We start from the raw sequence: 18,981 nt of genomic DNA on the forward strand, positions 1-18,981 counted from the left end.
GAAGGCGTTGATAACCCGGCTACCCAACAGTTCGCACGATGGAAGTGGTGCGATTCGAATCGACATGTTCTAATATCTTGTACAGTAACATCAGCTACGTCTCCCCCCCCCCCCCCCATATCCCAACGAAGCGAGTCTCCATCCACCTATTAGGGCCGATTTACGCTCGAGCCGCCCATCGCCGCAAGCCGCACCGCACGCGTGCGGTCGCGCGAGAAATTGCACGTATCAAACACTTGTGCACAAATTTCGGTTTACAATGTGTAAGGTATACACTGCGCACACAGTGTAAATGGTAATTTGCGCACAAGTGCTGGATACGTGCAATTTTTCGCGCGACCGCACGCGTGCGGTGCGGCTTGCGGCGATGGGCGGCTCGAGCGTAAATCGGCTCTTACGCACCTGCTAGACAGTCGTGACCCGCGTAGCTTCTTTACGGACAAAGTGTTGCCCAACCAGTCGAGCAAGACTTCTCACGCCTGTTGCGACTGCGGCACGAGGTATACGCGCGGCGCCGCGTACACGGGCGCATCGTTTTAACGCGCGTTTCTGCCAAGTCCGCGAGGGCGAAAAGGAAACGGCGCTCCCCGCGACGCTTTCTCTGTGACCGAAGCGTTTAGGGAGAACTAACAATGGGCTCCCATCACACAGGCGTTGAGTAGAAGCGGCGTCAGAAGAGCCGAGCACGCCCTCTCACGCAGTCACGCGCGAAAGAAAAACGTACTACTATACGCGCGCGACGCGCGAAGCGCACGCAGCAGCGTTCGGGCATCGCAATGCTGGCACCGCGCGCTTCCGTTTCGACTTGGCCCGCGCTCAAGACTCACCAGCCCGCTGCCCCTCTCCCCCGGTGACACTTTGACACAGTTGCGTTCCTCGAGGAGACTGCGGGATCGCGCACGTCGCAGCGGGGAGGGCAGGGGGGGTTGACACGGTGCGAGATTGCAGGAGCGGCCGCGGTGAACGCGCCGCGAGATCCCTGCGAATGCGGCGCAGTCGACTCGTGGTGACGGGAATAGCGCGGAGAGTGAAACGACACGAGTGCAGTGAACTATTACTGCAGGCGCAGCGTGATTTCCTGGACAAATAAGCATGTGCGCATGAATCAGTGGATAAACAAACAGGCGAGCCAATGAGTGAATGGCGGCAGCAAGCGAGCGAAGCGGTGGGCGAATTGATTTTGTCTCTGCAGTGAATAAAAGCCGAACAAACAGAAAAATTCAACCGAAAAACACCTTGACGGTGCCCGAGGTTCAATACGTAGACGTGGTTCGCGAGCCCTACTTTTTTCTGTGTGTGGGACAGCAATTATGTGAACACTCCGGGTGCGCAACTCTGCCGTCGCCGTGATGTTCCGTATAAAGCCCAAGTGCGACAACATCGCGGCCGCGCGCACTACGCTGTGGGTGCGAGCGAAAGCGCGCGAGTGTGAACCGAGAAGGATGGCGGCTCGATCTTGCGCGCACAGCGGAGGAAGGCGGGGAGGAAGCGCGCCGTCTTCCGTCGCGCCCAAGGCAGCAGGGGGGAGAAGAGGGGGAGGGCATTTGACTCCGGCGGCGGCTGCGTACGGCGCGGTTGAGCAGCCGCGCGTAAAGGCCGCGCGGGCTGCATGTCGAAAGCCATCTGCGGTGGGTACAGAGTTTAGGCGCGCCGAGGGCTGGTGGCTTCGTGTGCGCGGCGTTATCGAACGCCTAGTTGGCGTTGAAGCGAGAAGTAGCACTACGGTCAATTCGCTCGCTGCGTCTGCTGCGTTTCCCCACTCCAGCGTTTTGAGGGCGACTTTCCGCGGTCATCGAGAGATGTGTGTTTATGCTTGCTTGTGGACGTGTGACATCGTGCTTGCTAATTAGTTAGTAAGCGATTGTTTACAAGTTTATAAGGCCGATAAAATTACTATACTTACTGCGTATTGCTGTCTGATAACATGCCGTCGCAATCGAAAGGCGAAACTGCGGCATTTTATTTATAACGACGGCTGTCGTCTTTCCAGAGGGTGTAGCTGGTCCGATGGATTGTGAGGAGGAATATTAACGCAGTCGCTTTCTTTTTTTTTGCGTTTTCACTCTATCCTTCATTTTCTTTTTTTTTCAGGAATTCGTTAAAATGAGCATCCTGAAAATCTCGGATCGCTCTTGGTAGCCACGCACAAAGTGGTCGCGCGTCGATTGCAGTGCTCGAGCCGCACAGCCTTCGGAGCAGTTGCAGGGCTGCCAAAACGAGCCATGCTTTATGGAAAATGCTCTCTGCGACGTAATTAGGTCGTTTACGAACTGCCGCTTTGCACCAGCGACTAAAAAAAAAAGCGAATTATAGTCGCCTCGGATCTGTCACGAGAAAGCCTCTCTCTCTCTCTCTCTCTCTCTCTTGTCGCTTTTGCACAACGGTACATATGCGGTAAAACGGGGTCAGCTGGCGCAAGACAGTGGTAACTGAATATTGCTCGGAGAGGCCTTCGTCCCACAGTGGACACAAATGGGGCGACGATACGCCCAGACGCTTTCTTTTTTTAGCTCCCGGAGGAGACCGGCCGCAGAAAGATGGCGAGGTATCGAAGCTCGCAATTTCGCAGTCAGTGCCTCTCGAAAGAGATCCGCCCTACAGACAGCGTGAGTCCACCGCGCGCGGTGCACACTGATAGCACGGGCTCAATAACCGCATTTAACCTAATCGAGTAAACCTGCGATATCATCCGAGAGCAGCGGCGTGCAATAACTAGGACCGAGTCGCGTATATATACCGAGCCTATGGGTCACGGGTCGTAGCCTCGCCGACGGCGGCACCAACCTCGCTTAATGGGACGCAGCTGCTGCACGTGCACAGAAAGCAAACAAGCCGGCGTGAAACACCGCTCCACTATCGCAACGCAGCTTGCCTCCCTTTATCTCTCCATCTACCCTCCTACCTCAACGCGCCTAACGACGTGCACGGTGAAAACGCGCGTTTACGGCGTTTCTACGGCGCTAGAACCATTTGCGACGGTGATACGTTGTCTCGGGGCGCGGGCGACAGCGTGAAGTCCGATCATGTCAAGGGAACCACACAGGAAAGGTTGAGATGGATGGAACGGTAATTGGATGAGCACGGGCACACTGCTTCCAACCCGCTGAGTCGACAAGCGCACTAAAACGGTCTCTCTCTCTCTCTCTCTCTCTCTCTTAAGTTAGAACTCGCGGACAACTCCGCGGGGTAATAATTGAAAGGACGCGCAGGCAGCAGCGTAGCTAGGTCGTCTGGCACCCGGGGCCCATAGGTCTTCTGTCACCTCACCCCCCCCCCCCCCCCATCCCCGGGGTGTAGCCGGCGGAAAGAGGGGTGTCTTCAGACGTATATGACACCCCCCCCCCCCCTCCCACGGCTCTTGTTCAACCCGCAAGTACGAACAAATTAAGACGGCAAGCTGGGCGAGTTGGTGATTGAACATGTTCTTGTGGGTGGGCAGCGCGACCCGGACGAAGGACAAAAGAAGGGACACAACACGAGCGCAGACTAACAACTGGTGTATTATTTCAAGCGACGGACTATTATATACAGAAAATGTAAACACGTGTGAAATGACGTTTACAAGGGTGTTATCCTATCTTGCCATTCAAAAAATCAGCTTCTTTATCCTGTAGAGTGATAGAAGGCTGGCTGACGCATGCGCCTGAGTTCACATGCATGAAGTAGGCCTCTACAATCTCGCGGTTAATTTGATGCATATTTTTATAAAGTATTTCCGTTTGTTCAAACATGGGTTTGCATGAGCAAACTCTACAATGCGCGGCCAGATTCGAACCTGTTTCATTCCTGATCGCACCTTGGTGCTCCCTAAGGCGGATGTTAAGGCAGCGTCCCGTCTGCCCAAAGTACATTTTGCCGCACGAAAGAGGGATGACGTAAACCACTCCCACCGAACATGCCACAAGCTGCCCAGAGTGTTTGACGCGGCATGTAGCTTTGGACGGCTGTTTAGGCCTATTGACAAGATTGCAAATCTTTTTTAAGGAGTTCTTTGCTGAAAAGATTACTTGAACGCCATATTTCATGGCTGTCTTTTTTAACCCATGCCCCATCTGATGTACATAAGGGATGACTGCGTACTTTTTAACTTTTTCGATCTGTCTTTGGGGTGCGTCCCCTCTCTCTATTTTCTTCACTAGCCCTTCACATATTGATACAATAATGGATTTTGGAAAACCGGCCTTCTCTAGACGATTGAGTTGTTGCGAGAAGCTCAGATTGGCGAGGTGGTGGCACGAAAAAAAAAAAAAAAAAAGACAGCCATGAAATATGGCGTTCAAGAAATCTTTTCAGCAAAGAACTCCTTAAAAAAGATTTGCAATCTTGTCAATAGGCCTAAACAGCCGTCCAAAGCTACATGCCGCGTCAAACACTCTGGGCAGCTTGTGGCATGTTCGGTGGGAGTGGTTTACGTCATCCCTCTTTCGTGCGGCAAAATGTACTTTGGGCAGACGGGACGCTGCCTTAACATCCGCCTTAGGGAGCACCAAGGTGCGATCAGGAATGAAACAGGTTCGAATCTGGCCGCGCATTGTAGAGTTTGCTCATGCAAACCCATGTTTGAACAAACGGAAATACTTTATAAAAATATGCATCAAATTAACCGCGAGATTGTAGAGGCCTACTTCATGCATGTGAACTCAGGCGCATGCGTCAGCCAGCCTTCTATCACTCTACAGGATAAAGAAGCTGATTTTTTGAATGGCAAGATAGGATAACACCCTTGTAAACGTCATTTCACACGTGTTTACATTTTCTGTATATAATAGTCCGTCGCTTGAAATAATACACCAGTTGTTAGTCTGCGCTCGTGTTGTGTCCCTTCTTTTGTCCTTCGTCCGGGTCGCGCTGCCCACCCACAAGAACACGAACAAATTAGCCCAGCAACACGTTCTATTAGGCGTGCATAAGATATGTCCGTTTGCCGCAGGACTGCTGTAATTCGAGACCTCTGGGAAATGAGGACTTTGTGCCGCATTGCAATTGAGAGGCAGGCGCACGAAGCCGAAGAAGATAATATATATATATATATATATATATATATATATATATATATATATATATATATATATATATATATATGAGAGAGAGAGAGAGAGAAAGAAAAAAGAAAAGGAAGTCGGATTTCACCGCGGCGCCAAGAAATCGGAGCTCGAAAACGGGTTTCGCGAGGGGGGAGAAAAGGCTTGAAATAAAATGTCGCACATCAGGTACAGCTCTATAACGTAATGACACAGTCATAACTTCGTCCTCTCGATGCTGGTTCGGGCTGCGCGGGGCACACAATAAGATATGATGGAAACGGGAATGCGAAGATATTGGGAATTCCGGGGTTGTATACGTGCCAGAAACACGATGTTATTGCGCTTTACGCCGTAGTAGGGGACACCGGGATAATTCCGACCACTCGAGATTCTGTAGAGTGCACCTATACACCAAAGTACGCGAGGGTTTTGTCGTTTTGCCCCCCCCCCCCTCCCCACCCCCCCATCGAAATGCGGCCGCGCCGCGGGTGGGTTATCGCACCCGCAACCTCAGCAGCGCGACGCCATATATCCGCTCCGCTTGGGCTACCGAACAGAATGCAAAGAATAAGAATAAATCAGTACGTTTTGCTGTGCCTGTAGTCTCTGGGCGATTTGTTCTGTGAGCCAGCGGTTGAATTCTTTACCCGAGGAGCGTTCGCGATTAAACCTGAACTTTCTCCACTCACGCAAAAGGGCCTGCACATCGTCATTTATGGGGCTCCCACGCGTACGCCGCAAGGCAAGCTGTTCGAAGCGCGCGCGCACGCACACCAAGCAGTTCCCCCTTTCATTAGTTTCGCAAAAGTGGCGTTCCCGCATCTGGAAATGAAGCGGCTGCCCGCATTTCCTGGACACGCCGACAGGGCAGCGCATTCCTAGCAATGACTCCGTTGACTACGATTACCGGCTTCGAATATCGCAAGAAAAAAAAAATAATAACGCAGATCAAAATAACGACGATAGTTTATCGCATCGCTCGTGCGCGCTCGTTTAGCAATGCGAGGAACGAGTGAAATACGTTTATATATACAGACTCATTTCACACGCATAATGATGCATATCTCCAGAGCTCCCCTCCGCTGGACTGCTTCCACGTATACGCTAGTGCACGCAGCGCGGTCCGAGCGAAGTAAAACTGCGGCGCCAATTCAGATCGCGCATATATATTCATTAAGAGCGAGTGTGTCCCACAGAAGCGAAAGCGCTATTACAGGTTGCTGCGAAAGCGGCAATGCAGAAAATACGCCAGCGGCAACAAACCAGCGTGCCGTCGGCGGTGTTTGAGAGAGAGAGAGAGAGAGATCTCGCTATATCGTGTGAGCACGCGCTGCTTCGCGGTTCCCTTAAAACTACTCCCTGTGTGTCTCGCCTTCCGGATATATTCTTGTTACTTTTTTTCCCCATCCCGCAGAGCGTTTACCATTTTTAACTCTCAATCGGCTCGCGCGGCTCCATTCGTGGCAACCGCGCTTCGCGATATCCAAAAAACGCGGCGCGTCGTTCTCGCGTTCCACTTTTTTTTTAGCTTTACTTATTCGTTAGTCAAGCTATAGCTCACTAACTCCAGTTGCGATGCAGCGAGAACCGCTCGGCCCAGAACAATCGGCGGCGAATTAACGTGGCGCGCCGGGCGTTTATTACGTGCCCAACGAGCTATCGGCTCCCTGGCGCGCCATCCACCCTCTCGATTCCCAGCGTCCGATACGCATAATGGGTGGGAACGGCACGCTTGCCGACGTTAAACTTGCCCACCAAGCGCTTTCAGCTGTGGAGAAAGATTTCCGCGCTAAGCATAGATTTTACAAACTGAGAGTAATATATACTGCAACAAAACTGACTCGGGCTATAACTGGTCTAGTCTGTAGGTATAGGCCGGGCAGCGGGCGAGAAATCACGGAAAGGAATACGTAAAACGTGAGTCATCGAATCCTATCGTTCTATCTGAAGAAAAAACGAAGAAACAAACCGATATATATACCCCTGTAAATACGTGGCCTCTCTTTGTGCGTGCTGTCCTGCCTATACTATATGTATATACTACGTATCCCTCTATAGCTGTGCATATATATATATATATATATATATACATATATAATCTGGCTGGTGTGAGCCCATCAGAAACGAGCCGATTTCGTGTTGTATACAGAAGGGAGGAGGAGGAGGGCGATCAGGGGGCGGACGTGCAGTGATAGCTATTATATCCCTTATACGGCTGGCTCCCTATGGGATATAATGCAGGATCTTTGTACTCGCTCTATTTTCCGCTTGGCTGACTTGACCGTTAGCTTTCAAATATGGCTGTTCAGCAACCGTTGGAATGAAAGTACATGACAGTACACGTACAATGAAGTACATGGACATGTCTAAAGTTGTACCTTTGACAAACACTCTGCTCTGGCTTAGTACGACTTCGTGGATTCTTTTGTTAACCTTTTTGAGCGCTGTCTCTTTTTTTTTTTTTCGACAAGCGTTGTGTGTCAACAAAAAGTGTCATTCGTCCACCAGTCTCTTTCATTAGATCGGTTTAAGAACATTACAAAATGTTGTTCAGGACATTAAAAAAAATATTTATACATGGCGAGTGTTACGAGACACGATTAATAATAATAAATACCCCAAAGTGAAGCGATTTATTCACGAGCTGCAAATAACGCAAAATGATTTGAATATGCTGTACAATTAACTGCTCTAACGAAGGGTTGCATGGCTAGAACGGAACACAGCTGAATTAAAAGCAACAATAAAAGAAGCTCCAATGTGGCTTATGAACTTATGCTAGCCAATTAAAAAAAATGTCTACGTATTACTTCTGGCTCCCGCGCGAGAAATAAACAAAGAGAACCGAGGCACTCGATTTTCGGTTAGCGGCAACCAGATTAAGCCAAAGCAAAATAAAGTCATGGAATCTTTTCCTTCGTATTCTTCTGGCTTCATAACGATAGTTATATCACCACGATTTTTATAGTGACTGAACGACAGCAGCGTGCGGATTTCTCTTTAGTAAGCCTAGTGTGTGACTATGGTACTACGTATAGCAAACGCTGGCATGAGTGAAACAAACAGACAATCAAACAAACAAACAAACAAACAAACAAACCCCCCAAAAAGAAAGAAAAACCAGTCTTGGTTCAGTGTGATGCAGTAAAAGCGAGAACTAAAGGAATTTCACACGAATTAACTCACATTTTTTTAAGCAGCGCGTCGGTTGCAGAAAAGAAACGTCGTGGCGAAGCGCGACGAATCTGCTTCGGGCATCCACGACTTTTGCTACATTCTTCCTTGCTTGGTCGCTGCTCAACAAAATGGTGCTTGCCCACTACGGCTTGGATTGGCAATGAAAGGAGGGGAGGTGAAAAGGCTTAAAAGAGAAAGTAAGACAAGCGCAAGCTCATCGAGTAGTTTATCAAATGTAGACTACTTCTACAGAGGCTCATTACTGTCCTTGCGCATTCACGTGTATTGCACAGTGTTATGAATTTCATTTGCTTTACGCCGTGAGCACATATTGTGCTTCTGTGATCAGGTGTTTATTTCTTTGTTTTTCATTTCCATTTTTTTTTCCTGTCTCCGTAGTTTGTGTGTGCGTGTTATGCGAGGGAAGGGTGGCGTTGGTTTCTTATATCTGCGCCTTACGATAGCCGGCTTTTAATGTAGCATACGTATACCCTACTGCCTCTTATTGCCACACAGTTAACGAACAACAAGACTTCGAGTCAGAGGCCAGTTGCAAAGGACTAATATATAGTAAACGTTAAAGCAATTTAGAATGCAAGGTTGGAGGGACGAGGTGCGTTGGAACCGCTTCCAAAATTAAAGTGCAGAACGAAGGTGGCGCTTCTTTTTTCCGAAAGAACACGTTGGCTGTCTCTACAATCACTGCAAGAGGCCGCATTTGAATTGCATAATACGCAGACTGCGCAAAACTGATTTAGTTACAGTGGGAAAAGGGAACAAGGTCGTCGACGCTGAAGACGACAAAGTGGCAACAGCCTCTCGAGAATCTCGGCTATATATATATATATATATATATATATATATATATATATATATATATATATATATATATATATATATATATATATATATAAGGACTGATTAACTGATTTGATAGAATTTTCGTGAAGACATCAATAAAAGAAATGCGGATTCAGCTTTACAACAATGTGCAAGCAATGGACTTTAGTATTTAACTCACTGCCATGGTAACTCGACTTAAAGCCATTATACAGCAGGAGCCGACCGGACGTTCACGAAACTTGGCAATAACGTCACCGCCCGATGCAGCCGTAGCGCAAAACAAGTCATCCCAGGAGGGCCAGTACATGTAACAATCTGTAATAAGCCGAAGAGCAGACTGAGCGCGTCGAACTCTGCAACGATCGAGGTCACATTGCATCTTAGCGTCGAACGTGGGACGAACGAGTATACAAATAGAAAAAAAAACGCTATACAGGCAGTCCCTCGTTTTTCATTCAACGTTACGAACTTAAATAAGACACGAGGCAGACACCGACTACCAAAAGCTTTCGCGATTACTCACCTCGATGGCGCGAGAAGACAAAAAGGGCCCAAGCTTTCGCGACGACCAACGCTTGCGCCATTTACTCCGAGCGCGGTATAGAGAGAGGGAGTTCGGACATTGGCGCGAAGTGTCGCAAGACGCAATGTCCCGCTCAGAGCAACGAGGCGAGAGGTCGTTGTATCCTTGATACAGGCTCGTGCGCTTTGTACGACACTGGAATCTCCATTTCGTGAAATGCCAAGAGAATAATAAATGGAAGCACGGACAAGCGCCTGTGTGGCTGCCCTTCGCCGATGCGAGACAGCTTGCGATCGAAGGCTTAATGAAGTCGCTGCACGAGGGTTTACGCGACGGGTTTCTTGCGCGCCCTTTCGTCGCACGATCCGCGCAGACGGGTCGGGTCACCTTTGGTGTGGGTCTCGCGTTTCTGCGAATGGAGCAACGAGAAAGGCTTCACACAGGAGATAACTGTTTTCGCAAATGTGATTCGAAGTTTGCATAGCGCGAAATTAGAATGAGATGAAAAAATAAATGGCAGACAGACAGACAGACAGACAGACAGACAGACAGACAGACAGACAGACAGACAGACAGACAGACAGACAAACGAGAAAGAAAGAAAGAGACAGACAAACGAGACAGACAGACAGACAGACAGACAGACAGACAGACAGACAGACAGACAGACAGACAGACAGACAGACAGACAGACAGACAGACAGACAGACAGACAGACAGACGAGAAAGAAAGAAAGAAAGAGGAGAAGAAAGAAAGAAAGACGAGACAGACAGACAGACAGACAGACAGACAGACAGACAGACAGACAGACAGACAGACAGACAGACAGACAGACAGACAGACAGACAGACAGACAGACGAGAAAGAAAGAAAGAAAGAGGAGAAGAAAGAAAGAAAGACGAGACAGACAGACAGACAGACAGACAGACAGACAGACAGACAGACAGACAGACAGACAGACAGACAGACGAGAAAGAAAGAAAGAAAGAGGAGAAGAAAGAAAGAAAGACGAGATAGACAGACAGAGAGACAGACAGACAGACAGACAGACAGACAGACAGACAGACAGACGAGAAAGAAAGAAAGAAAGAGGAGAAGAAAGAAAGAAAGACGAGATAGACAGACAGACAGACAGACAGACAGACGAGAAAGAAAGAAAGAAAGAGGAGAAGAAAGAAAGAAAGACGAGACAGACAGACAGACAGACAGACAGACAGACAGACAGACAGACAGACAGACAGACAGACAGACAGACAGACAGACAGACAGACAGACAGACAGACACAGACAGACAGACAGACAGACAGACAGACGAGAAAGAAAGAAAGAAAGAGGAGAAGAAAGAAAGAAAGACGAGATAGACAGACAGACAGACAGACAGACAGACAGACAGACAGACAGACAGACAGACAGACAGACAGACAGACAGACAGACAGACAGACAGACAGACGAGAAAGAAAGAAAGAAAGAAAGAGGAGAAGAAAGAAAGAAAGACGAGATAGACAGACAGACAGACAGACAGACAGACAGACAGACAGACAGACAGACAGACAGACAGACAGACAGACAGACAGACAGACAAACGAGAAAGAAAGAAAGACAGACAGACAAACGAGACAGACAGATAGACAGACAGACAGACAGGAAAGAAAGAAAGAAAGAGGAGAAGAAAGAAAGAAAGACGAGATAGACAGACAGACAGACAGACAGACACAGACAGACAGACAGACAGACAGACAGACGAGAAAGAAAGAAAGAAAGAGGAGAAGAAAGAAAGAAAGACGAGATAGACAGACAGACAGACAGACAGACAGACAGACAGACAGACAGACAGACAGACAAACGAGAAAGAAAGAAAGAGACAGACAAACGAGACAGACAGACAGACAGACAGACAGACAGACAGACAGACAGACAGACAGACAGACAGACGAGAAAGAAAGAAAGAAAGAGGAGAAGAAAGAAAGAAAGACGAGATAGACAGACAGACAGACAGACAGACAGACAGACAGACGAGAAAGAAAGAAAGAAAGAGGAGAAGAAAGAAAGAAAGACGAGACAGACAGACAGACAGACAGACAGACAGACAGACAGACAGACAGACAGACAGACAGACGAGAAAGAAAGAAAGAAAGAGGAGAAGAAAGAAAGAAAGACGAGATAGACAGACAGACAGACAGACAGACAGACAGACAGACAGACAGACAGACAGACAGACAGACAGACAGACGAGAAAGAAAGAAAGAAAGAAAGAGGAGAAGAAAGAAAGAAAGAGGAGAAGAAAGAAAGAAAGACGAGACAGACAGACAGACAGACAGACAGACAGACAGACAGACAGACAGACAGACAGACAGACAGACAGACAGACAGACAGACAGACAGACAAACGAGAAAGAAAGAAAGACAGACAGACAAACGAGACAGACAGATAGACAGACAGACAGACAGACAGACAGACAGACGAGAAAGAAAGAAAGAAAGAGGAGAAGAAAGAAAGAAAGACGAGATAGACAGACAGACAGACAGACAGACACAGACAGACAGACAGACAGACAGACAGACGAGAAAGAAAGAAAGAAAGAGGAGAAGAAAGAAAGAAAGACGAGATAGACAGACAGACAGACAGACAGACAGACAGACAGACAGACAGACAGACAGACAGACAGACAGACAGACAGACAGACAAACGAGAAAGAAAGAAAGAGACAGACAAACGAGACAGACAGACAGACAGACAGACAGACAGACAGACGAGAAAGAAAGAAAGAAAGAGGAGAAGAAAGAAAGAAAGACGAGATAGACAGACAGACAGACAGACAGACAGACAGACAGACAGACAGACAGACAGACGAGAAAGAAAGAAAGACGAGAAAGTAAAACAAACAGACAAGAAAGAAAGACGGAGAGACAGACGAGAAAGAAAGACAGACAGACAGACACACGAGAAAGAAAGAAAGACAGACACACGAGAAAGAAAGAAAGAAAGAAAGAAAGAAAGAAAGAAAGAAAGAAAGAAAGAAAGAAAGAAAGAAAGAAAGAAAGACAGACGAGAAAGAAAGACAGACAGACGAGAAAGAAAGAAAGAAAGAAAGAAAGAAAGAAAGAAAGAAAGAAAGACAGACAGACAGACGAGAAAGAAAGACAGACAGACGAGAAAGAAAGACAGACAGACGAGAAAGAAAGAAAGACAGACGAGAAAGAAAGAAAGAAAGAAAGACAGACAGACAGACGAGAAAGAAAGAGAGACAAACAGACAGACAGACGAGAAAGAAAGAGAGAAACAGACAGACAGACGAGAAAGAAAGAAAGACAGACAGACAGACGAGAAAGAAAGAAAGACAGACAGACAGACGACAAAGAAAGACAAACAGACAGACAAACGAGAGAGAAAGAAAGAAAGAAAGAAAGAAAGACACGCAGACAGACAGACAGACAGACAGACAGACAGACAGACAGACAGACAGACAGACAGACAGACAGACAGACAGACAGACAGACAGACGACAAAGAAAGACAGAGACAGACAGACAAACGAGAAAGAAAGACAGAGACAGACAGACGAGAAAGAAAGAGACAAACAGACGAGAAAGAAAGACATACAGACGAGAAAGAAAGAAAGAAAGACGAGAAGAAAGAAAGAAAGAAAGACAAGAAAGACGAGAAAGAAAGAAAGAAAGAAAGAAAGAAAGAAAGAAAGAAAGAAAGAAAGAACAGACAGACAGACAGACAGACAGACAGACGAGAAAGAAAGAAAGACGAGAAAGTAAGACAAACAGACAAGAAAGAAAGAAACACAGACAGACAGACTAGAAAGAAAGAAAGGCAGACAGACGAGAAAGAAAGAAAGGCAGACAGACAGACAGACAGACAGACAGACAGACAGACAGACAGACAGACGAGAAAGAAAGAAAGGACGGACGAGAAAGAAAGACAGACAAACACACGAGAAAGAAAGAAAGAAAGAAAGAAAGAAAGAAAGAAAGGAAGAAAGAACGAAAGAAAGAAAGAAAGAAAGAAAGAAAGACGAGACAGACAGACAGACAGACAGACAGACAGACAGACAGACAGACAGACAGACAGACAGACAGACAGACAGACAGACAGGCGAGAAAGAAAGACAGACGGACGAGAAAGACAGACAGACAGACGAGAAAGAAAGACAGAGAGACGAGAAAGAAAGACAGACGAGAAAGAAAGAAAGAAAAACAGACGAGAAAGACAGACAGACAGACAGACAGACAGACAGACAGACAGACAGACAGACAGACAGACAGACAGACAGACAGACAGACGAGAAAGAAAGAAAGAAAGAAAGAGAGACAAACAGACAGACAAACGAGAAAGAAAGAAAGAAAGAAAGAAAGAAAGAAAGAAAGAAAGAAAGAAAGAAAGAAAGAAAGAAAGACGAGAAGAAAGAGAGAAAGAAAGACGAGAAAGAAAGAAAGACAGACAGACAGACAGACGAGAAAGAAATAAAGAAAGAAGGAAAGACAGACAGACAGACACAGACGAGAAAAAAAGAAAGACAGACAGACAGACAGACAGACAAGAAAGACAGACAGGCGAGAAAGAAAAACAGATGAGAAAGAAAGAAATACAGACAGACAGACGACAAAGAAAGACAGACAGACAGACAAACGAGAAAGAAAGAAAGAAAGAAAGAGAGAAAGAAAGGAAGGAAGAAATACGAGAAAAGACGAGAAAGACAGACAGACAGACAGACAGACAGACACAGACAGACAGACAGGCAGACAGACAGACAGACAGACAGACAGACAGACAGATGAGAAAGGCAAACGAGAAACACAGACTCATTTATCTTACAACAAAACTATTACAAAAAAAAGTTTTCCGTGGGTCTCAATAGAATTCCGCCATTGTCAGCGTTTTGTTAATCCTGACGGGATCTACAGCTCGTAAACAAGAGCGAAAAGCCGCCAGAGATAAATACAAAATGAAATACTCTTCCCTTGCCGTTCGCCTAATTAGGCGGGTATGGCAGCGATTAGAGGTACGATAGGGCAATGACCTAAGCTTGCCGAAGATTCTGTTTCAGGCAAGGTAAACGAGCTTCTGGTTTTAAATGTCTATAAGAAAATTTAAACCTGCGTAGTCGGACGCACGTTTTCGTTCACTGCCGCGAGGACATCGACACAACTGCAGATCGGCCCGCCGCCTGCTTTTATCGACGTGCAGCCACTGCATGCACTGCGTTCAGGCGCGGGCGAACAGTCCGACACTGTTCAATTCAGGCAAGCTTTGATAACGCGCCACGTTCTCAATCTTCGCTTTACATTTACGAAGCAACTATACAGAGACTGGAAGGAAAACAAAGCAACACCATTAGGCGAGGCGTGAAAAGCTGCCTGCGAGCCCGCCAAGACTCGCCCGTTTCCTCGCGACGCTACACACCCACACAGGAAAGCCGTTAAAGCGTTCTCGCAAATATTTCGAGCCCCGCCACTGTCGTATAGGGCGGGGAGAAAAACGGAGGCTGGAGTAGCGCAGTTTGAAAGAAAGGTCATTCTCTCCCTCTCTAGTTTAATGTGTACTTTGCGCTGCCGGTTTCATTGTGTAGATGGCTTTGAGTTGTCCCTTTTTCTCTTCTTACGTGTGTCTACGTTCGCGGCCCCAGGATGCCGTCGGCGTGGCGTAGATGCGGAGAGCGCGTTGACGCCCGAGAAACGAGGCGCATGCCGATCCCGTCGCGCCCTTGGCCGAAATGGCGGCTCAAGCTTCGTTCACCCTCCTCCCGTTTCGTTCGCTCTCTCCTTATACAGCGACCCCCTGGCGATTTTCCTAGAGACGTGTCACAAAAATTTTTGCGCTTACACCGCTGGCTTTGGTGCTGCTCCAATTTTGCAGGAACATCGCATTTGATTGTCCAGATCTTTCACTAACTGTTGGTACTGTTACTTGCCTGCTTGTCAAGAAAAAAAGAACTGCCAAGTTGTCTCCAACTGCGCCCCTCGCCGTAAGTAGTGTCGACAAAAATGGCGGCTACGACATCACCTGCTGGCTCCCGGCGCCGGCAATGCGGCAAAGCATGGCTTGCGAGATTGATCTCCGTTGCTAGCTTGAGGAGGAGGAGGAGGGTTGCGATGCAGAGTCTACGAGAGGCACCAACGAAGGCAAATTCTCTTTTTTTTTTTTCTTGGCAAGCCAAGAAAACAACAGTACCGAGTGTTACATTGAACGATCCGGACTATAAGACGCGCTCTTGCTACTGCAAAATTTTAGCAATATCGAAGTAGCAATAAGCGCAAAAACCTTTGCTTTTTAACATATTACGGTGGGAAACATAGGACATTGTACACGGGAAGCTGCAATTTGCTTTCATTATTGCTTTAGAATATTACCTTGAAGCACGCGCGCAATGTAAAATCTTTTTTCTTTCTTTTTAGGGGAAACAGACATCTAATATTGCCTGTGGTGGGATAAGGTCATTGTTTCTTCGCAGCACCCAACTTTCATTTCTTCTCCACGAAGAAACCTATTATTAATTCGGAAAATAGACGTCCGAGCTTGTTTTTCAATATTTTGTCTTCTCATCCTTTCATGGCATACCAATATAAATGCACACTTTAAAAGCCCGCCGTTGGTCTTTTCAGAAAAAGAAAAATCAGTCACAGTTCACTGTAGCAAGTGATCAAACTCTTATGGGAACGACAACGCTACACCTCTCACTGCAAGCTTTCTTGTATTGCCTAATGAAAGGAATGAAAGGAACACTACAATTTGTGCAGTAGCTGTTTAAATACCCGAACCACTCAATAATGTGGTCTGGCAGAGTACAAAAGTAACGTTTTTTTTTTAGTTCTTCAGTGGTCTCTTCTGACGTCACCCTCTGCGTGTGATGTCACCAGGTCTCCGCGTCACCATTGAGCAGTTCTATTATTTTCTTACCGATGCGCACGCATGCGCACACACGCATAAAGGGTTCTGAAGTTAGAAGCGTTCGGAGGAGTAGGAGCCAACCAATCATTGATTGTTGTTCTTCGGTCAGCCACAGATAAGAAGTTCTTACGAGCGAAAAAGCTTCTATGAACCAAAAACGTCTGAAGATTTCTATGGATGAAAGTTGCAAATCTTGGCACCTATTTTGTCGCCGCGTTTCCCCACAAGCAATAAGTTGTTTAGTGAAAAATGTATGAAAACACGAGGTGATGTCAGAAAAGAACGTTCCCGTAATGATATATATATATATATATATATATATATATATATATATATATATATATATATATATATCACATTGCTAACATGCCTAGAAAAAAATACAAATTCGGCAGCAATGAGAGAGGCAACATGCACTGGAACCAAGACCTTACGGCAAACCTCCTGCTCGCAGTAAGGCCAACTTATTACGCACTTCAGAAGCCTAATGTATTAATCTATATCCACTTAATATGTTCTCCCTATATTCCCTTTATAAAACCGGCTCGGCCGAGTTTGAAACTTGCCTCGCGGGTGTTAACAATCGGCGCAAAAAGAAAAGGCCATCGCCGTAGTGGCACCCGTGAGGCCGAACGTAGTCCGGAACGAGAACGGGAGACGCCACCAACGCGGCCGTTTAGAAGTTTCGCCGAACTTTTCTCTACGAAACGGAGAGAACGAGCGATTTCGCCGTTCTTCGGCCCAGGTCACGTTTACGTGGCGGCGTGACTTGATTTGCGAACACACATTGGAACGACTTGCACTAGAAGGGAGGAAAGACTCTCTTTCTCTCTCTCTCTCTCTCTCTCTCTCTCTCTCTCTCTATATATATATATATATATATATATATATATATATATATATATATATATATATATATATATATATATATATATATATATATATTATACCCGTTTCTCATGCGAAAAAAGGGAAAAACGGTAGCCGGCCGGCCCCACCTCTTGGCGCCAACATTGTTTTTTGTTGTTTGCTCATGCCAATTAAAGAAAATGGATGGACAGAGCCCTCTTGAGATATGCTGCTGGGGCCACTGTTTGGTTGGATCCATTAGTTAATAGTTCCATGGAGCGTGCGGGTGCTGCGACGTTGCACTGACTCCAGAATGTTCCCGCGTTAACAGATCACATTATTGTCCTGCATATGAAGCACACCGTGGGCTGTGGATCGGCTCACACCGTTACCAGGTCTGGTTAAATAGTCTCCAGAATGGGCTAAGCTTTTGATTGCACTGCCTCCGGGATCAGGGCAGTGTACTCGGCGAGAAAGCCGTCGATGCAAAGCGGGGGGAAGTACAAAAAGAAACCACTTACTTTAAAAGACAAAATGTGGGTAAGAAGTCGGATTACCCGTCAAAGCTCAATACGAACTGTTCGGGATACATAGGTTTGTCTGGAGTTGTTTGCGAAATAGGGCAAATAAAAAAAAAATGGCCGTCGAGTACGATACTACCTAATGCGAAGTTTGAGCGCAGCTGTATACCTGTTTTGATTTCGCGCTATGTTGAGGCAAGGAATCTGAGACCGAAATTGCCGCGCCGACTGGCAGTGGGCCAGTGCCGTCAGCGCCTTCGCAGAGGGAGGGGCAGAATGGGAACGCTGTGGAAGAAGACAACGACGAAGGCGCGAGCGTGTTGGCGCGGTTACGCCCACGGACGGCGACGCTCAAACCGGGAACCGGGCGTCTCAGAACTGTGCTCCTAAAAGCGCTTAATCCAATGAAGTAATCGCACGCAAGAGACGCGCAAGCTTCACAAAGCAGTGGCCATGCGTGACAAGAGTTGCTCAGTCATACCTGTTGCGAAATTCTCCAGAAGTACTGCTGGTGCAGAAGGCGCCCACGTTGATTACCGAAGACGACGCAGGTCTGCTGAGTGTGACGACACCTGCGTGTGCAAACAGAAAACAGAAAAACAGCCAATTAGCGACGAATCGCTTTTCCGTCGTGGAGAATCGCACCTATTTGGCGGCTTCGTTCTACCGCGCGTAAAACCTTAGGGAAGCAGCAATCGTGTTCGTATTTCACATCGGGATGCAGCGGCAATGGGCACGTTGCAAAATTTTGAACTGCGCGAAGGAGACGGCACGTGAACAGAAACATAGATGCACACACAAAAGGCAGAGTTCAGTTTTAAAATTTTCCTGAATCTACGAACCGACTATAGCCCAACAACATGCCTTACTTCGTGCTGCAAAACTCCGCGAGCAGCGCCAAACCCCTGAGGCTGCGGCGCCGGCCAAACGCTACATACACGCTTGGTCACGTGTGCTTCGGCCAATGCGAGCTCGCACTTGCCACTGCGATTGGCCTGCGAGTGCGACAACTGTACGCAGGCGACAGCCGCGTCACAACCTGCTTTTGCGGCTAATGCTCCAACGGCGTGATTTCGGAAATCGAGCGGCGCCCGTCCCGTATATACGCGCCTTCCACACAAGCACACGAAATCTTGCCGAATTCG

The 18,981-nt window shown here is 47.2% G+C and overlaps 1 protein-coding gene across 2 annotated transcripts in view; it reads right to left on the bottom strand.

The window, feature by feature from the left end:
- Nucleotides 1–18,981, bottom strand: part of LOC135903206 (uncharacterized) — a 258,736-nt gene that overhangs the window by 60,416 nt on the left and 179,339 nt on the right. Inside the window, exon 3 of one of the 2 annotated variants that reach the window (XM_065433615.2) lies at nucleotides 18,318–18,408. The gene's annotated coding sequence lies outside the window, so the exon portion shown is untranslated. Of the gene's footprint in view, nucleotides 1–8,210; nucleotides 8,308–18,317; nucleotides 18,409–18,981 lie in introns of those variants that run through there. The other variant, XM_065433616.1, reaches the window with a different exon arrangement.

The sequence above is a fragment of the Dermacentor albipictus genome, chromosome 2, assembly GCF_038994185.2.
Source record: "Dermacentor albipictus isolate Rhodes 1998 colony chromosome 2, USDA_Dalb.pri_finalv2, whole genome shotgun sequence".
Lineage (NCBI taxonomy): Eukaryota > Metazoa > Arthropoda > Arachnida > Ixodida > Ixodidae > Dermacentor > Dermacentor albipictus.